The sequence below is a fragment of the Equus quagga genome, chromosome 3 (genome assembly GCF_021613505.1).
Source record: "Equus quagga isolate Etosha38 chromosome 3, UCLA_HA_Equagga_1.0, whole genome shotgun sequence".
In the NCBI taxonomy this organism is placed as follows: Eukaryota; Metazoa; Chordata; class Mammalia; order Perissodactyla; family Equidae; genus Equus; species Equus quagga.
In genome coordinates, this window is record NC_060269.1 from 35631116 (window position 1) to 35647763 (window position 16648).

Sequence of the window (16648 nt, forward strand, 5' to 3'; positions counted from 1 at the left end):
TGTTGCCTCCTATTTTACAAGTGTGGAAATTGAGGCACAGTACCTTGCCTAAGATGACATAGCAGCTAAGACATAGAGCTGGTATATGACAGAACTGGGCATTCTGAACCTTCTGCCACTGTGGCCAATGTTTTAGATGTTACTGTCATCTTCTGGGTGGAGGCCAGTGGGGATCTGTCTGGTAGAGTTGCAGTAGGGAAGAAAGGAAGCAGTAGGAGGAGGGCACTGATTTTGACTTAAAGGTGACAGGGACATATGGCCTCTAAAAGTCCTAGTGTAATTAGCGCTGTACCCTAGTTCTGAGATAATTTGTATATGTTACCGTAGAGGACATGTGAAGGTACTGTGGTCCCATTAGGTTTTCCTGGCACAAACTGTGACATTATTCATTATTATTCATTATTCTGTGATCAATTATTCATGTGATCCTGTAGTCACTGATTTTTCAGCTGTGATAGTGGCTAAAAATAGTGCCATGACGTCATCAGTCTACTACATAAGGTGGGTCTGGGGGTGTGGGTGGCAACAAAAAGTGCATGTTCTTAGTTTATGTTAATAGTAGTAACCTTTTTGTTCTCAACCCTCTTTGATACTTAGTTATACTTTTCCTGGGATCCTGAGCCTTCAGCAAATATGTATTTGATCTCGTTTTATGTTCCAGTCACTGTTTAGAACCTGAGCACACAAAGGCAACAAAGCAAAATCCCTGCCCTTATGGAGGTTACATTCTAGAAAAGGCATGTGATAAATAAACAAACATATAATACCTTCTCTGGCAGCTATAATTGCTACAAAATGAAATAAAGAAGAGTAAGGAGCCAGAGAGTGGGATGGGACACTATTACATCCAGAGTGGTGAGGGAAGGCCTTTTTGGCGGAGAACTGTATGAGGTATCCTGGTATCTGTGGGAGGACAGTTCTGGGTGGAGTGGTGCTGGATTTTAGCTTTACCAAAATACTGAGTGATCACTGCCTGTCTTGATATTCTGTTTCCATTTTATGTTCCTTGAGATGAATTGACCAGGTCAAAAAATTGGAATGTGGTCTTAGCTCCAGGCTGTCTCACAGAGAGAGTGTGGTTCTCAGAGCTCTTGTTAGCCGGCTTATTGATGTAATCTTCGGCTGTGATGGGGGTCAGTATGGTCTCTGTCTTAGGTAGGATGAGGATGGCAGGGCTGGGTTTCCTGTGCAGGGTAGATGTGGGCATAGGATGTTGTCTGTAAGGCCACAAACCTCAGAGAAGAATGGGATGGTATGTTACAAGGCATTTGTGGATAGTAGGAAGCTATTCAAAGCCAGAAGGCAGTGGGGGACAGCTACGACTAGCCATAAAGTTAGCTGGAGCACCTAATGCTTTCTCTCTCTTTCTCTCTTCTTTCTTTTACCTTTTTATTTTGGAAAATTTCAGGCATGTATAAAAGTAGAAAAATAAAATTAAACTAAAAGTACTCAAAACCCAGCTTTAATAACCATTGCCACACAACCAATCTTGTTTCTCCTGTACGCCTCACTACCTCACTAACCACCCCATTATTCTGACAGAAAGCCTGGAATATCGTTTCATCCATAAATACCTTAGTATATAGCTCTAAAAGATAACTCTCTTTTTGAACCACAATATCCTTGTCACACCTAACAACAAACAAATAGTAATACCTTAATATTGCAAAGGATTAGGTTGTATTCAGTTTTTTTCTGATATTCATTGACAGTTTGTCCCTCCCTTCCCCAACAGTTGGTTTATCTGAATCTGGATCCAAACACATTATATTTGGTTGATGTTTCTAAGTCTCTGTTAATCTGTAGGTTTTTCTTTCTCCCTTTTTTCCCTTGGTAAGAATTCCTGATACTTTCCTATTAGCTTTAAAAGACCTTTAAAATAGTACTGCTTCCTAAGTTATCAGTGAGTCATAATAATGAAATTAATAAAAGTTAAAAAAGGTTGGCATTTAACTCATACTGACATTATTTGGGTGTTTCTGTCTCAACTTGATAGTCAGTGATGACTTTTTCTTTTTTTACCATGGAAATTGCATGGAATCATAATGGCTAACTTTGTTTCTTGAAATAGATTGGAACACTTATTAAAAAAAATCTTTGCTGCTTTACTAGATACCAACCTTAAACTTTTGAATAGGAAAAGAAACCTCCCTCAAGAAGTGTCCACTGTAGCCCTGGAGAATAACTGGTAAAAAAGTGAATTAAAACGGACTAAGTGTGATAACAAAGGTATAGAATGTGGCTGCGTGGACCGGGGAGCAGCTGAGCCTCTGCTTGTCAGGAGAGACTTTCTGGAAGAAGGCACATTTGAGCTGGACTTTGTGGGGCAGAGATGCAGAGGAGGACCTTTATGTAATTTAACAAGCTCATACATCCCCACCAAGTGACAGGGGGATAAGGAAGTTCTTTAAGTAGCTAAAATGGATGCCAGGGGATTCTGAGAACTTCTAAAAACTCTTCTTTTACTTAAAATTATTACAACGCAGCAGCACGTTAAAGACCACATATTAAAAAAAAATGCAAAATGACAGCTGTAAAATAGAAGTAGAAATGTTCTAAAATTGGTTCCAAGCATTTAACATAATCTTAGTGGTCACTTAATCTTTAAAAGCACTTAGTATTTTCTGAAATCCTAAAATTAAATGATGGTGCAGCATAATAATTGAATATTCAGGGGCCGACCCTGTGGCCGAGTGGTTAAGTGCATGCCCTCTGCTCCAGCGGCCCAGGGTTTTGCTGGTTTGGATCCTGGGCGTGGACATGGCACCACTCATTAGGCCACGCTGAGGCCATGCCACAACTAGAAGCACCCACAACTGAAAAATATACAACTATGTACTGGGGGGATTTGGGGAGAAAAAGGAAAAATAAAATCTTTAAAAAAAATTGAATATTCATAGTTAAGCCTGATTCATTAAAATGTTAAAAAATTTTTTTTATATAATATAATCTGTGTTTTAGAAGGCCAAGACCACTGCCAAATATTTTTTTAAAGTTTTCTGTTTCCTAAATAAATGTTAAAATAGGACTTTGGACTTGAAGGAATAAAGTCATCAGTCCAGAAACTCAACGATCAGGAACAAGGTATTCTTTGTTGATTTCGAGCCACCAGGTATATGTATTCACATGCCAAATCTATATACTTCAATAGGCTAGGTTTGTATATTTCAACAAATACTATTGTGTGCCTGCTACATGCCAAGCACTGTGTCAAGAGCTGTAAAGACAAGGGCATAGTTCCTACCCTCGAGTAGGTAGCTGTCCGCTGGAGGAGATTGCCAAAAGCATACTTCATGGTAACAGTTATTGGGGAATTTGGGGAAGGCATTTTGGGGACATCATTTCTAATCTGAGTTGATGGATGCATCAGAGTAACCAGGTAAGGAAAGATGGAAGTGAAGTATTCATTTCTTCCTTGAGGGGAAAGCTGAATTTGGGAAAGAGGGAGAGAAATATTTGCATATCCTCTCACTAGTGTCCAGCTCTGTAGCCATTAAAACTGATTGTTGGGGAGGGAAGTGGAAAGAAGCCAGTCTAGGAAGTCAGAATGTTGTCCTCCATGCACAAAAGTCTAGTGTCTGTGAATGGATGTGCAGTGCCCTTTAAAAGGCCAATATTGCCTCTTTCAGGACTGGGTTTTCAAGGGAGTAGTATGTACTGATAATATGGCCAACCTTGACTGTGAAAGTGAGTGACTCGAGCTGGGGAGCCGGGTACAGTTAGTGGCCAGAATTGCTGTGCTCACGTGTGCGTGTTCTCCGAGGGAAGTACTTTGTGGTGTTTCTGCCAGAATTCCAGAGATGTTCTCTCTGGCATGGCAGGACATGGCGTACTTCTCTGAGGTGGGCAGCTGTCCAGGAATTTAGGGACGTTTAAAATAGAGCTGTAGTGTTGATGATGTTCTTTTAAAAACCCTTCATATTGAATTTACTTCTCTACATGTGTCCTTTTATCATATCTTTTGGTTTTCGTCCTTCACCTAAACATGACTGCTCTGTTTCTCAGGGTTATGGCAAATCAGGGCAGTTGTGTGAGGCCCAGAGGATGAGGGAAAGCTTCAGGGAAGAAGGGATGCCCGGAGAGAGTAGGTAGAGCTTGCCAGATGGTGCATGAAAGGCACCTACCTCTCATCCAGAAGGGGCTGGAGGCCGACTGGGCTGGCAAGCAGACGTGAGGAGGTGTCTTGTCCACCAGCTGCAGCCCTTCTCCCACTTGAGCAGGATAACCCTGTGCGTACATCGGCTCTTTAGGCTTTTTGAGACTCTTTTCTTGTTTTTTTATCTTTTTTCCCACCACAGGTTTCACTCTTGTGAAAACACTGGGTCAAGGAGTGCTTGCTGGGTGATTTGCCCTGGGCTTATGGCCTAATGAAGAAGCCACTAGGCTTCTGAATACTGAAGGCTTTTCCTTTCTTTTTTTGTTATTTTAAACAATTTTAATGAGGTATAATTGACTACAATAAACTGTGCACACTTAGAGTGTACAATTTGGTCAGATTTGACGTATGTCTACAGCTGGGAAACCATGTCCACAGTTAAGATAATGAATCTATCCCCTCACCAAAGTTTTTTCGTGTCCTGCAGGCTTTTCTTAATACATAGTTTAGATGCTTCCAGGCAAGAGACAATGGGCATTTCCTCAACCTTGTCTGACTGGCTTCACTCCTTCCTCATCATTCTTTCGTCGTCTCAAGTATCTTACAGAATCATGGGGTTAAGTGATTGCTATGTCTTTTGGGGTTTTTGACACTGATTTTTGTTCTGAACTTTCCACTATTTTTTTTTCCTTCAAAAGTTCTTCATGATATTATTAAAATAATATGTTGGTTAAAATGAACTAAATATCTCTTACCTGTTGGGAGAAATTTTCGTGATGTTCTTTCTTTAGTATACCTGAGGGCACTGGTTCTCAAAACTTGGTCCCTGGTCCAACAGCATCAGCATCCCCTGGGAACATGCTAGAAATGTAAACTCTTGTGCCTCACTCCAGACCTACTGAATCAGAAACTCTGGGGTAGGGCCCATCAGTCTGTGTTAATAATCCCCTCGGGTTATTGGGGAGCATGCTTATGTCAGAACCACTGGCCCAGGGTGCCAGTGAAATCTCTTCTGGCATTTCTAGCCTTGGAGCTAGAACGGTATAAATTGCTTTTTAATAACTTTATGTCTACCTGGAGGTGAAAATAGACTTTAAAAATCTAAGCTTTTACCTGTCATTTCCAAAGGATTTTGGACTATATCTAGTTTATTTAGTTTGATGGAACAGGTTTCTGTTGTTAGGAATTTGTGTTACTTAATTTGTGTTTAGCGTTTCTTATGAGTTTCTATAACGTGATAAGTACCTAAGGCATTACATGCCATTGGAAAGACTGTGCCTTTAGTTTCATCTTATTATAATATTTTATGTGGTATATCAAACTTGTTTTAATCAGTTCTTTTACAAATAAAGTGACACTTTTTTGTTTTTTTAATTGAGTTCATAATAGTTTACATCATTGTGAAATTTCATTTGTACATTATTTCTTGTTTGTCACCATGTAAATGCTCCCCTTCACCCCCTGTGCCCACCTCCCATCCCCCTTGTAACCACTGAACTGTTTTCCTTGTCCATGTTTTTGTTTATATTCCTAAAGTGACACATTTTTATGGGGAATTCTGTTGGCAGGCACAGTCAGATGGGGAAATATCCACCTTGTACTTATTTATGAAAACCGTTTAGTGTAAAAGTTGTCAATGACCTAACTTGATGAAGCGTTTTTCTCCTTGAAACTGACCTTTACAATTTGACAACATTGTGTTTTCATATAAATCTTTTTTCTTTTTTCCTTGTAAACCCATCTCGTCTGAGGCCTTGCCTCATGACTCAGTGTCCTCTCTGTTAGTGACTCATGATCATCTGTGGCCTCTGAGCCTTGTCATAGTCAGATTCTACTTCCCTATTGAAACTTCCGTTTCCTGTATTTCATATCCTCGGGCTTGTTCTCTGCTTCTGAGGAATCAGCTAGCTCTTTTAATAAACCAGTTAATACTGATGTGGAAGAGCAAAGAATAGGACATAGACTCTTCTCCCTCCAGCGCCCCGCCCCCGGGCAACTAGGGACACCAGAATGTAACCAGCCTGCTCATTCAACTGTCTAATCCAGAGGAGTGGTTCCATTAGTGGGAGTCAGTTCAGCTGAATCTACAATTTCATGAGGAAAATATTTTCATTCAGATCCTGTCATGTAGTACTCAAAGGTCTGGTGTTGGCTCCTAAAACAAAGAGCTGAGAGAGAACTTAGGGGAACTTACATTTAATGTCTTCATTTAGAAAAAGAAAGAGGGAAACTAGAACTCAGTGAGGTGGAGTGATTTGATATACATCACAAAGTAAATTGGTGACAGAGATGAAAAGAGAATCTTTCTCCTATCTCCTGGTATCCTAAGGACATTTTTCCTTGCCTTTAGCTCCTTCTGAGACTTAATGCCCTTCCCTCTACCTTTGAACCTGGGTAAAATGGACGAGTGGCCTTATAGCTGCTGCCCACTAGGCGACAGTCGTGAAGAAGTGTGAACTTGGTGGTTATTTCTCCTGGCCTGTTTGGACAATGTAGCCTCTCAATATTTCAATCAAGAAACCACTTAAGGAAGAAATTCAAATCCTAGTGGTTGTTTCAAACCCTGCAATTGAGACCTTCTGGTTAAGACAGGGTAGTGCCAGTATCAGTACCTAAACAGTGGGTGCCATGATCTCTGGATAGGATAGTGGCGCTCCCCTTAAAGAAATTGGCATTTCCGATATTCTTGATGGCACAGAGGAAAAATTGTGTAGGGAAAACCAGATATTGGTGACTGAGATGAAAAGTGATTCAGAAGAGTTAGAGCCTAAGAAATGTTAGAAATGTCTTAAATATATTTTTCTCATTGTCTTTTTTATGAATGCACAAGAGGGATACATGATGAAAGTATACTTGTCAGAGAGCGTTTTCAATAAATGTAAGTTTCAAGTGTTAAAATATTAAATCAAGATTTCATTAGCAGCATCTTTTTCTTAATAGTATATAAAAGAATGGAGAGTCTTACTATTGGTGGCATGTTAGATTGAATAAAATACCACACTACGATGGTGGTGGGGATTATTAGAGGTGCAGGGGAATGCCAGTGGCCATGATGGTGTAGTGGAAAGAATATGAACTTTGGAAGCATTGGCAGCCATGAGGCCCCTTTCAGATCTCCTACTGCATGGAGCGTAATCGGCCATCAGGCCAGCTGCTATATGATTCTGTCACTCCATTGGTAGGAAGGCCATACTTCCCATGTCTGCCCCCAGCTAGTGACTGAGCACAACGGGGGTGCTAAAGCAGGCTCATTCCTGGGGACCCTGGACCCCTCTGACAGGCAGCCTTGGCCCAAGGAGTCCTTGATGGCCTTACTGAACTTTACCTAGAACTGCACTGCAATCTAACACATAGCCATTCAACCTTCCTTCCCTGTCTCCTTCCCCTGGGGTCAGACCTGCATCGCTGTCTGACAGCTCTTCCAGCCTCCCCAGCTCCCTCCCCATTTTCTCTCATAGATGTTTCTCCTAATAAATTTCGTGTATTTCTAATCCTGTCTTGGTGTCTGCTTCTTAGAGGACCCAGACTAACGTAGACACAGACTGTTTTGAATGAGAGATGATGTATACAGGAGACTAGCATAACTATTCATGGTTACTGTTATCACCATCAGCAGGAAATGTTGCATTTATACAGAAACTATTTTTTTTTAAGATTTTATTTTTTTCCTTTTTCTCCCCAAAGCCCCCCAGTACATAGTTGTATATTCTTCGTTGTGGGTCCTTCTAGTTGTGGCATGTGGGATGCTGCCTCAGTGTGGTTTGATGAGCAGCGCCATGTCTGCGCCCAGGATTCGAACCCACTGAAACACTGGGCCACCTGCAGTGGAGTGCGTGAACTTAACCACTTGGCCACGGGGCCAGCCCCCAAAGAAACTCTATTCTTTATGTCTCTAAATTTCTAGGAGAATCCCACTTCATTCACAAAACAAATATTTTGAATGCCTGTTATGAGCTGGACAGTGTTCTAGCACCTGAAGATACACTGAGGCATTAGGCTCTTGTCCAGGATGAGGTGCTCAGCTGCTGGCCATATAGGGGAGAAGGAGTTATCCAGAGCCACTGCCTTATGCCCATCCTTTTGTCTCTCTGCTGCTCAGGTAGCCCAGGCCTGGCAGAAGGGCTGGAGATGTAGTCTCTTTCCCATTGGTCAAAGGCTAAGCTGTTCTTTTCTGAACAGTTTCTGTCTCTCTCTTTCTCTCATATTTCCTTGATTCAACAATTAACTACGTAATTATTCATGAGATTCCATTTCTAGCTATGCCATTGAATTATACCGTTCACTTCAGAAATTAAAATTTTCTCTTATTTAAAGCTAAGAAACAAAATTTCAAATTCTCTCACGCTACTTTTACAGCTTTCTGTCAGGCTCATCTTTCACTCACTTCTGTGGGGTTTTATTCCTTCTCATAATGTTCTGCCCAAGTATTTATTTTGTTTAAAAAATAGATCCTTATTGTCCTCATGCACAGAGGAAAGGGAGATCAAGTTTAGATCTCTGCATGTCCTTATTAGGTTAGCTTGTTCCTAATTTATCCAATAGCTTTTGCTCGAAGATTCTTAACTTTTCCTAAGCATAATAAAAAATAATCTTTACTGATGGAGTCTATTTGATTTAAATAATCTGAGTAAAGTTTCTACTTCTTTTTTCCTATGAATGTCCTTCAAAATTGATGCCAGCTTCTTTTTTTTCTTCAAAGAAACGCTAAGATATTTTTAGAAGACAGACATTAAGGGAATCTTGAACTTTTTTTTGGATACATTGACCTGTTTTCTTGAGAAGCCAGGTTATGGCCAAATATTCAGGGGATTAAGTCACAGAGCAGAAGTTGACACGACTTCAGCTCACATCCTCTTGTTAGGTTTTAAGCTAACGGAATTTAGGACTGAAAGTTGGGTCTTACTCAGTTCCTCTTGATAGTGAACCCAAATCTGCTGCTCTGCAGCCTCTCCCTTGTCGGACCTGTTTTGTCCTCTTGGACTGTGAATGAAAGCAGAAGTCTGGTAGCTGAACTGATGAATTTGGGATGTATATTTTACGAATTGTAGTTCTTAGGCTATTAAATGAGACTGCTGTGGTCTGAAAGACCAGACATTCAAGGAACCATTTCATGTTAATTGGCTCTCAGTTTTCAGGTGTAAACTCTGTAGAATTAATTTACAGCACCTCTGAACCTTTGTCCCAGTTAGAGCTTGAGTACGGGTTCATTAAGATTCTCACTAGTTCTTAGCTAGTGGGTTTGAGTTATAGTCACTAAGAAATTTACTTTCGTTTTACATTAATTTTTTTCTACCAGGAGGATTAGCTTAGCTTGAGCTGTGCTTAAAAATAAAATATCATATAGGGATTTATTTATTTGGAAGTTAAAATTGCTGCTAGTGTGACATCCCCTCCTTTTTATTCAAATGTGTTAAATAGGTAGGGAGCAAGTATTATTCCTTCTTTACAGTTGACAATATTCAGGTAACAAAAGAGAGGTGTTTTTTCTTATGGTCTAAAGCAGAACTAATTAGAACAGAGCCAAAATGAGAAAATGTTGGTTACCTATTTGTCACTGTGTCAGGGTTCTTTTAGCAAAACCAATTGTGAAGCTTTTTCATTTTTTGTTGACATCACAGTCTTTTGACTCTCTGTTCTTTTATTATTTCAGCTATTAAAAAAAAAAACGTGGGAGGGCTTTATTATCCATTTTAATTTTCCTATTAAAACTTGAGCCCTGGGCCAGCCTGGTGGCTCAGTGGTTAAGTTCGCATGTTCGGCTTCGGTGGCCTGGGGTTCACTGGTTCGGATCCCGGGTGCGGACGTGGCACTGTTTGGCAGGCCATGCTGTGGCAGGCATCCCATGTATAAAGTTGAGGAAGATGGGCACAGATGTTAGCTCAGGGCCAGTCTTCCTCAGCAAAAAGAAGAGAATTGGCAGCAGTTAGCTCAGGGCTAATCTTCCTCAAAAAAATAAAAAAATAAAGATTTATATTATTTAAAAAAAAAGAAAACAAAAATACCTTGAGCCCTGACTGATGGGGGAAGGCACAGTACAGGGAGAGACTGGCTAGGTGGAGAAAGAGGTAGCAGAGGAGGAGTGTGGATGGAGAGTAATCTAATTAAAAATGGGTTAATCAGGAGAAAATATTGTTTAGGAATATTGAGAAAGATAGTACTGAAATCATTTTGATGGGATTCTTGTAAGGTTCTGAAATATTAAGAAGATTAGTTCTGTATTAGTCTGGATTCTCAGTTTTAAGGTCCAGCTCTTCTGAAAAGAAAGGGAATTTACTGAAGAATATTAGGGAGCTTGCAGTATCTTTGTGAGGTTTTGGGAACCAGGCGTGATGCCTGGCGTCACTTCAAAGAACTGGGCTTGGAGAAGGCCATCACCACTTTGCCAGCGAGTGTAGACAAGACAGTATGCCCCAGCAACTCCACTGCCCTGATGGCTCCTGGTAGAATTGCTGCCTCTAGAAACTGGAGTAGTTGCTACCACCCACAAGAATTTCTGGTCACTGGTTTTTGGAAGCACTGTCTTCCAAATCCAAGTCTAGGTTAGGAGCATCTGATGAGTGGAACTCTGACCAGCTGCCAGTACCTTACTGCAAGATGCCTGGGAAAGCAAGTGTCCGTCATTTTCAGCTTTTGTAGTGGAAGGTGGGTTCTGCCTCATTAGGTAGAATTCCTTAAACATGGGCAGGTGTTTCAAGTGCTGGGTAACCCAAAAGGACAGCTATCCACTACCTATAATGTTTATGCCTGATTATAAGGCACTACCATTTTCCTATGAGAAGATTAAGCAAAAAATCTTTTGGATAGTTTGAATGTACACACCTTTAGGTATGCATATGTATGTCCGCTAGAGAATCCTGTCTACTTTCATTATTTAGTTGATTAAATATGTGTCTGTATTTTAAGATGAAGTTATCAGTGTATACTTTAGGAATATTTCCCCCATTTATTTAATAAAATAGTTATTCCAACATTTGGCACCTTTGACATTAGTATATTTATCAGAGACACCTTCTGAATTTTTCAGCACAGCTTTCTAGAGACCTCATGGCCACATCTGAGTTCTTCGAGATACAACACCCTTTAAAATCTGTTTCTGATGCTTTCCTTGGAAATTTTATCCCAAGCCACAGGCATCCATTTGCAGCACATTTGGGCAGTCTCTTTAAAAAATTTGTCCCGGAGATGTATTTTCATATTGTAATCACATACCTTGTTTCTTTTAAAGTGATCTTTATGAAAACACTGAATGCTAATAATTTTGAAATCATCTCCAGAATGACAACTGAATTTCTTACATTTCTTAAATCCGCTACCCCCCCCCCCCCCGTTTTTTTTTTAACCCAGACCTGTTAGTAATCTATAAGCATCTGAAAATACATGTGATTGGGGCCATTTCTGGCTAAGATTCCTCCTGCAGTTGTTTGTTGAGAAAAATAATGGAAGGTGCACTCCTTAAGGAAACTAAGAATTCTTCTATAGGGCAAGCCTCTTTTTTTCTGAGGGACAATTTTGGGGAAAAGATTCCTTATGTTTGGAGATGTATTGTGATGATAGTTCCTTGGCACCCTTTCTCGAGGTTCTGTTTCAAGGAAAATAAGCAATACATCTTTGCTGAATGATTTCTTTGCTGCTATTCTTGACATTGGAATTGGAAAGTATAGTTTCCCCTTTAGTCTCGTGAAATGGGAAGTATCTGGAAGGTCATGGGAGAAAATAGTGGAAATTTTCCTTTGCTCTCAGATTATGCATTCCTCTGGGGTCAAGAACATTTGGAATCCAGGCTTAAAATAACGAGGGCCGTGGGGAATGGACATAATTCCTTCTGTTTCATTAGACTCAGTCTGTCCTTGTTAGTACTGAGTGATTAGAAAGGCATGATTTAGTTCTTATAGTGATTTATTCATTGTTTTACCTGGACTGTTACTTTAGGAATCTATTATTAAAGATATGGGATGTAGTTACCTTTTTACTGAATATGGGTTTCTAGCCCTAATCCCTGCTCTCTTTAGAATTTACAAAATGAGAACTTAGCCTTTGATCTCAAATGTGGAAATTTAAGGTAGCGACGGTGGTTCCTCCCCCAAATGGAGTCTGATTCCCTGCTGGTCAGCCGTTATTGTCAGCAGATTTCTCTGTTCTAGGTTGAACCTAGAGAGGTAGAGGTTGGTAAAGATACCACCCTACCTTTCCTTTTCTTTTTAGACATTTAAGTTCTTGTATCCAAATGTCTAATGAAGAGAGATTTCAGATTTGACTAGTTGTAGGAAAATTTTAATCCCCCAGACTATTGTGTAACAATCTTGTCCTTTGAATTGTGAAGTTGTAATGGGTTCTGTGGTTTGCCTTCATAGCATTATAAGGCAACATTGAATTGTCGTTTGGCCCTTTGCCTCTCCTAACTCATGCAGAATCCCGGATCATAGGATGGATAGGCCCTCAGAGGTCTCCTAGGCCAACTTTCTCTCAGTGAGGAATCTGTGATGCTATGTCCCTGGACAGTGGTCTTCTAGCTTCTGCTTGTTTATGTGGAAGGAGATAGAGGTCACTGCTTTGCTTGATGCATTGTAGGTCTTATTGAGTTCCTCTTGATAGTGAACCCAAATCTGCTGCACTGCAGCCTCTCCCTTGTCAGACCTGTTTTGTCCTCTTTAAGCAGATAAAATGATTTTTGCTTCTCTCATACAGTACCCATTTAAATATTTAAAGACAGCTTTCGTGTTCCCTCTGTTTTCTTCTTCCTCAATCCCATTAAACGCCTCTGGTTTTCTTACCTATTCCTCCTAAACCTTTTTAACGTTTTGGTAACATTCTTGCTTTGCCCCACTTACAAAATGTGTTAATTGTCTCTCTTAAAATGTGTTAACTGTACTATTGAGAGAGGTTCTGGTCTTGTGGGACACAGTTGAATGATTACCTTGTTTGGATTTGAATAATATATGTAACCTATGTATGTGTTCATTATCGTCTAAGGCAATTTATGATAGCTTTGGCTCATGCTGAACTTTCAGTTAACTCAACTTTTTAGGAACCAAAGCCCCTATTAAATTCACAGAAACTGTTGTTAAGATACCTTTTACACTTGAGCGGTTGCCTTTCAGCGTTGAAACCCTGTGGATTGCTTATCCCAGGTGAATTCCATGGCACCGCTTTTGAATCCCTCTTTCATGTGAGAACTACTTGAACTGTGATTCTCTCTTCCAGCAGTCAGCTTTCCCTCCCGACTTTTGGTCCCCTGCAAGTATGATAAATGTATATTTTAAAAAAATACAATCAGATAAGAATAAGTAGATCATCTTATGCCATGATACTCAAGATGATTCTCTCAGTCAGGAGTCAGCCAACTATGGCCCATGGGCCAAATCCACTTTGCCTTCTGTTTTTGTGAAGAAAATTTTTTGGAACACAGCCATGCTCATTTATTTATATACTGCTTATGACTGTGTTTGTGCTACAATGGCAAGTTGAGTAGTTGCAACTGAGGCCGTAGGTCTGCAGAGCCTAAATTATTTACTATTTATTTACTATTATTTATTGGCATTTTATAGAAGAAGTTGGCTAACCCCTGCTCTAAGGTGAGAGCAGCTGATTAATTTTCATACTTTATGTTCACGTAAATGCATTCTGTTTCTAAGCAAGACTATCCAAAACCCTTTCCCAGGCTCCTTAGTCAAGGCTGTTTATGACTTCTTTTGTGGCTGGTTCGAGTATTTTATGGGGAAAAATATGGTTATATAACCTTATATGTGTGTTATAAAATACATTCTGTATTTGCTTTCTCTCTCTCTTTAAATTATCTGATTGATTTCTAGCGTGTTAGTATTTGAAAGCTTTTCTCCATATTATTACTTCAGCTGTCTCTTTCAAATTGGGAAATTGCCTTTAGAGTTCTGGGGCAGTCCTAGATTTGTCTCTGGGAAAGATGGATCGTGTTTTGGCATTAGAAAGCTTTAGTAGCACTTATTACTCACAAATACTCTATAATACTTCTGTGAAATTGTAGAAGGAACTGAGAGATTCCATGGAGTCTTCACTCTATTTTGAGAAAAAGAAGCAAACAATCCTTGTTGCTCAACCAACATTGCCTCACTGAAACATTTAGTAGCTACTTCGTTATTTTGTTCTTGAGCAGAATGCTTAAGATTCAGTTCAGAAGTTACATAATTAGACTTTCTTAAAGAAGAAAAATGATAATGGATTTTAAGTTTTAAAATTTTTAATCAAATTTTTTTTTTATTAGAGTCCGTTATAGTGGTATCTGTCACACCTACTTCTTTCCTTGTTTTGCAAGTTGCTTATTGACCTGCTAACAGTGGGGCAGAAACCCCTTATATTCTTTTCCTACACTAGTGTTAATCCTTGGAAGTCAGGCACATATTGCATCAAATTAATCCTCCAAGTGAAGGACAAATATGATGACCCAAAAATTGCTCTTGTGGAATCTTTGTGGCCTGGTCCTTTTGTGAAGGATGGTGTTTACTCCAGAGCGTGGAGTTTTAGGGTTCTCATTTTAAAAGGCCTTCATACATCTAGCATTTACTGGGTATTTCCTAGGTCCCATGCTGATGGCTAATGACACCCATCTGATCTCTTTAGCCTCTTGTCCTGATTCCTGACTTCTTCAGCTGTTTTAGTGACACTGAATTGCTTATTGTTCTATGCTCTGAAATTGCTGCTTTCCCCTCTCCTCATAGAGGGCCTTTCTCTTACTCTTATCCTTCACCTGGAGAACTCCTGTGCCCTGTTTCAAGTTCAGCTCTGCATTATCCCCTTTAGGAAGTCTTCTCTTACCCAGGTGGTTTCCTCCTCTGTGCAGCTTGCCCGCACTGCGCATACTACATAGCATTAGCCCGCTGTGTTTACATCTCTTGGAAATTCTCTTACTCAGAATGAACCTAACCACCCACCGCCTGCCTGGGTTGTTAGATAAAATCTCACATGAGGCAGATGGATGCCTCCATAAACTCCTGCTCACCTTCCTGCCCAGGAATGTTTGTGTTTCTCTAGGAAGTGCCCTACCCGCTGTTTGTTATGGTTCTTTCATTCATTCTCCTCTCTGTTCAAATGTTTTCCGATGCTCAAACTCTGTAATGACCCTGCCTTGTACTTCATGGAAAAAAATACCCATCTGGTAGCAACTCCCTCAGCGTCTCTTCATGAAATCTGTAAACCTGTTTGTATTGGCACTTGTTTTCTCCTTTCTATCACAAAGGAGGGAAGGGTTTCTACTGCTGTGACAGGTCAGTGCCTATACATGGTCAGCATCCCATCTCTTCCCACGTTAGAGACTTTGAACCATCTTTTCTGGATTCTTCATGTGGCCATTTAGATGTGCTCTCATCTCTTAAGTACAGATATTCCATCTTAAAAGAGAAACACGCCTTCACTTGACCTCAGGTTCCCTTTGAGTAGTCACCTTCTCTCTGTTCTGTCCTTCATGGCCATCCTTCCTGCAAATGTCCTCACTTTTCAGTCATTAAGCTACTCCGGCCCTTTCTTCCTCTTTTCCATGGATGTTGCTAAGGTCTCATTCCTTCTTTAATTTCTCTGCAGCTCATGCAGTTAAAGCTCACATACCCTTTTCTTCTTTCATCCAGCATCCTGGTAGCTTCTTCCCAGTCTCCATTGCTAACTCCCCCTTCTCATCTTCCTTTTCCTGACCTCAGTCCTTGGTCTGGGACCTTTTCTTTCTATCCTCTGCCATGTCCTACCTATCTACTTCCATGACTTCAAACTCCATCTACTTGCAGATGACTACTAAATTTATATCTCTGATCTAAACTTCTCTTCTAGGCTGTAGACCTGTGTCTCTGACAACCCATTTCACTAATCTTTTGGGTATCTCCCAGTGTCTCAAATTTGACATAATCCCTTAGTACTTGCTCTCAGCTGCTTTTCCTCAAAATTTTCCTATTTCAGAACATAGTATTCTTGTCTATTCAGTTGCTCATGCCAGAATCTGGGAGTGATCCTGGAAACCCCACCTTTTCCACATTCAGTCTGTTACCGGTTTCTTTGATTCCATCTGCAAATCTCTCTTAAATCTGTCTACTCTCTGTTTCTGTTGTCGCTACCTTACTCCAAGCCACCGTCATCTCTTGCCTGTTCCACTCTAGAAGCCTCCTAACAAGTCTTTCTCCTTCCAGTTTTCCTCACCTCTAATCTCTCTTTCTCAGAGCAGCCAGAGTAATCTTTAAAAGATCTAAATATCATTGTGTTAATTCCCTGCTTAAAACCCTCTAGTGGCTTTCCATCATACCCAAAATAACTCTTTCCCTGGGCCCACGAGGCTCCGCGTGTTCTGGTCCCCTGCCATCACTCATCTCATTGCGTTCACTTCCCCGTTCTTTATGCCCCAGCCATACTGGCCTTTTGCTATTTGCTACAATATTAACTCCTCACCTTCATCCTTTGCCTCTGCTGGTTTCAGGCTGGAAACAATTTCCCTTGTTCTTTGCACCACTAATTCCTTCTCATCTTTCAGGTCTTAGCTAAAATGTCACTTTTTTGATAAAGATCTCCCTGAGCACATTTCTCCTTATATATCCTCTAATA

General features: G+C 40.3%; 1 protein-coding gene across 2 annotated transcripts in view; it reads left to right on the plus strand.

Moving 5' to 3' along the window:
• Window positions 1-16648, plus strand: part of ARHGAP10 (Rho GTPase activating protein 10) — a 290156-nt gene that overhangs the window by 82210 nt on the left and 191298 nt on the right. The window lies entirely within an intron of this gene.